Genomic DNA, 3,387 nt, shown 5'->3' with positions numbered 1-3,387 from the left:
CAGCCATCTTAACAATACTGAGTTTTCCCATTCATAAACAGGAATGTCTCTCCATTTATTTAGATCTTCATAAATTATTTTCATAACTATTTTATACTTTTCAGTGCAGAATGCACTTATTTTGTTAAATTATACCTGTTTCATTGTTTGACATTCTTGTGAATAGAATTTACTGAATTTCACTTTGAATTGTTTATTGCTAAAATACAGAAATCAAATTGATTTTTGCATATTGATTCTGTATCCTGCAATCTTGCTTAACTCACCTATTACTCTAATAGATATTTTCCAAACTTGAGATTTTTCAACATATAAATCTGCCATCAGCAGACAGACATCTCTACTCCTCATTTTTCAATCTGAAAGCCTTCATTTTTATTATTATTACAATTACTGTTATTGTAATTGTTATTTTGCCTGTTACACCAGCTAAAGCTTCCAGCACAAGGTTAAACAGAAGTGGAGAGAGCTCAAATCCTGGCTTGGTACCTGATCTGAGTGAGAAAATATTCAGTCTTTCTCCATTAACTATGATGTCAGCTACAGATTTTCATAGATGCCATTTCCATTCCTAGATTGAGAAAGTTCCATTAAATTTTTAGATTGTTGAAAGTTTTTATCAAAAATGGGTGTTGGATTTCGTCAAATGATTTTTGTACATCCTTTAACTGTCTTATATCCTTTAATTGATCAATACATTCTAGTAATTGATTTGATTTTCAGATGTTAACTCAACCTTGCATTCCTGGGACAAACTGCACTTAGTCATGGTATATAATCTTTTATGTATATTATTAAATTTGATTTTCAAATTTGGTTTAGGTTTTTCCTTCTATATTCATTAGGAATATTGGTCTTGAGTTTGTTTAGTTCTTCTTCTTGCTGTTACTTGTGATATCTTTTTTTATTTATATATACAGCAGGTTCTTATTATCGATTTTATACATATTAGTGTATATATATCAATCCCAGTAGCCCAATCCATCCCACCACCATCACCCTGCCCCCGCTTTCCCCCCTTGGTGTCCATATGTTCGTTCTCTACATCTGTGTCTCTATTTCTGCCTTGCAAACTTGTTCATCTGTACCATTTTTCTAGATTCCACATGTATGTGTTAATATATGATATCTGTTTTTCTCTTTCTGACTTAAATTCACTCTGTATGACAGTCTCTAGGTCCATCCACATCTCTACAAATGACCCAATTTCGTTCCTTTTTATGGCTGAGTAATACTCCATTGTATATATGTGCCACATCTTCTTTATCCATTCATCTGTCGATGGGCATTTAGGTTGTTTCCATGAGCTGGCTATTGTAAAGAGTGCTGCAATGAACATTGTGGTGCATGTGCCGTTCTGAATTATGGTTTTCTCTGGATATATACCCAGTAGTGGGATTGTTGGGTCATATGGTAGTTCTATTTTTAGTTTTTTAAGGAACCTCCGTACTATTCTCCATAGTGGCTGTATCAATTTACATTCCCACCAACATGCAAGAGAATTCCCTTTTCTCCACACCCTCTCCAGCATTTGTTGTTTGTAGATTTTCTGACGATGCCCATTCTAACTGGTGTGAGGTGATACCTCAATGCAGTTTTGATTTGCATTTCTCTAATGGTTAGTGATGTTGAGCAGCCTACTTGTGATGTCTTTATATGGCTTTGGTATCAGGATAATTCAGGCTTCATAGAATGCATTGGAATGTGTTCCTTTTTCTCTTATTTTTCAAAGTTTGTGAAGGACTGTATGAGTTCTCCTTTGAATGCTTAGAATTCACTACTGACACCATCTGAGCCTAGACATTTCCTTCATGGGATGATTTTTAATTACTATTTCAGTTTCTTTACTTGTTATAGATCTACCCAGGTTTTCAGCTTCTTCTTCCATAAGTTCTGGTAACTGTGTTCTAGGAATTTACCCGTATCATGTAAGTTGCCAAATTTGTTAGCAAAAGTTTGTTCATAATAACCACACAAAATCGTTACATTTATATAAGGTTGCCTTCTCTTTTAGGAGATCATAATTAGAGGGGAGAGAGAGAGAGATGAGCAAGCATCTTGGTATGGGCTGAACTGTGTTCCCCCAAATTCATAAGTTGAAGCCCTCACCCCCAGTATCTCGGAATGTGACTGTATCTGAAGAAAGAGTATTTAAAGAGATAATTAAGGTTAGATGAGGTCATTGGCTTGGGCTCTAATTCAATATAACTGGTGTCTTTATAAGAAGAGGGGAATAGGACACAGACATGCAGGCAGGAAAGACCATGTGAAGACAAAGGGAAAAGACAGTCATCAACAAACCAAGGAAAAATGCCTCAGAATGAAATCAACCCTGTGGACTTCTTGATCTTGGACTTTTAGCCTCCAGAACTGTAAGGAAATAAATTTCTATTGTTTAAGCCAAAAAAAAAAAATTTATATAAGGTTGGTACTGATTTCTCCTCATTCCTGATTTTGGTGATTCATGTCTATTTTCTTTTTTCTTAATCGACCTAGTTAAAGGTATGTCTTTTTTTTTCTATCTTTTCATAAAACTTCTGGTTTCTTCGATTTTTCTCTATTGATTTTCTTTCTTTTAATTCATCGCTTTACACTCTAATTTTATAATTTCCTTTCTTCTGTCTTAGGCTTAATTGTTCTTTTTTTCTCATTTCTTAAGGTGAAAACTTAGATTACTGAGGCCTTAGGTTACTTAGGTACTTAATTAGGTTACTTACTGAAGTTATGTAGGCCTTTCTTACTTTTTTTTAAAGATTTTTTTTTTTTTGATGTGGACCATTTTTTTAAGGTCTTTATTGAATTTGTTACAATATTACTTCTGTTTTATGTTTTGGTTTTTTGGCTGCGAGGCATGTGGGATCTTAGCTCCCCGACCTGGGATCAAACCCACACCCCCTGCATTGGAAGGAGAAGTCTTAACCACTGGACCACCAAGGAAGTCCCAGCCTGTCTTATTTTTTGACATACACTTAAAGCCAAAAAAATTTCCTCCTAAGCACTGCTTATCTGCATTACATTCAGTTTGATATGATGTGTTCCATTTCATTCAGTTCAAAATATATTTTTAATTTCCCTTATGATTTATTCCTTGTTCTGTGACTATTTTTTTGTGACTTATTTTTAAATGTATTTTTTTTATTTCCAAATATTTGAGGGTTTTCGAGATCTATTTCTGTTGTGCAAGTCTAATTTACTGGTGTTAAGAATAAACTTTACATGATTTCAAGTTTTTTACATTTATTGAGCCTTGTTTTGTGATCCAGCTTGTGGTCTATACTGAAGAATATTTCATGCACACTTAAAAGAAAATGTATTTTTCAGACATTGGGTGAAATGTTCTATAAAGTTCAAGCTAGTTGATGTCACTGCTCAAATGTTCTATATCCT

The sequence above is a fragment of the Pseudorca crassidens genome, chromosome 8 (genome assembly GCF_039906515.1).
Source record: "Pseudorca crassidens isolate mPseCra1 chromosome 8, mPseCra1.hap1, whole genome shotgun sequence".
NCBI lineage: Eukaryota > Metazoa > Chordata > Mammalia > Artiodactyla > Delphinidae > Pseudorca > Pseudorca crassidens.
This window is presented reverse-complemented; position numbering follows the sequence as displayed.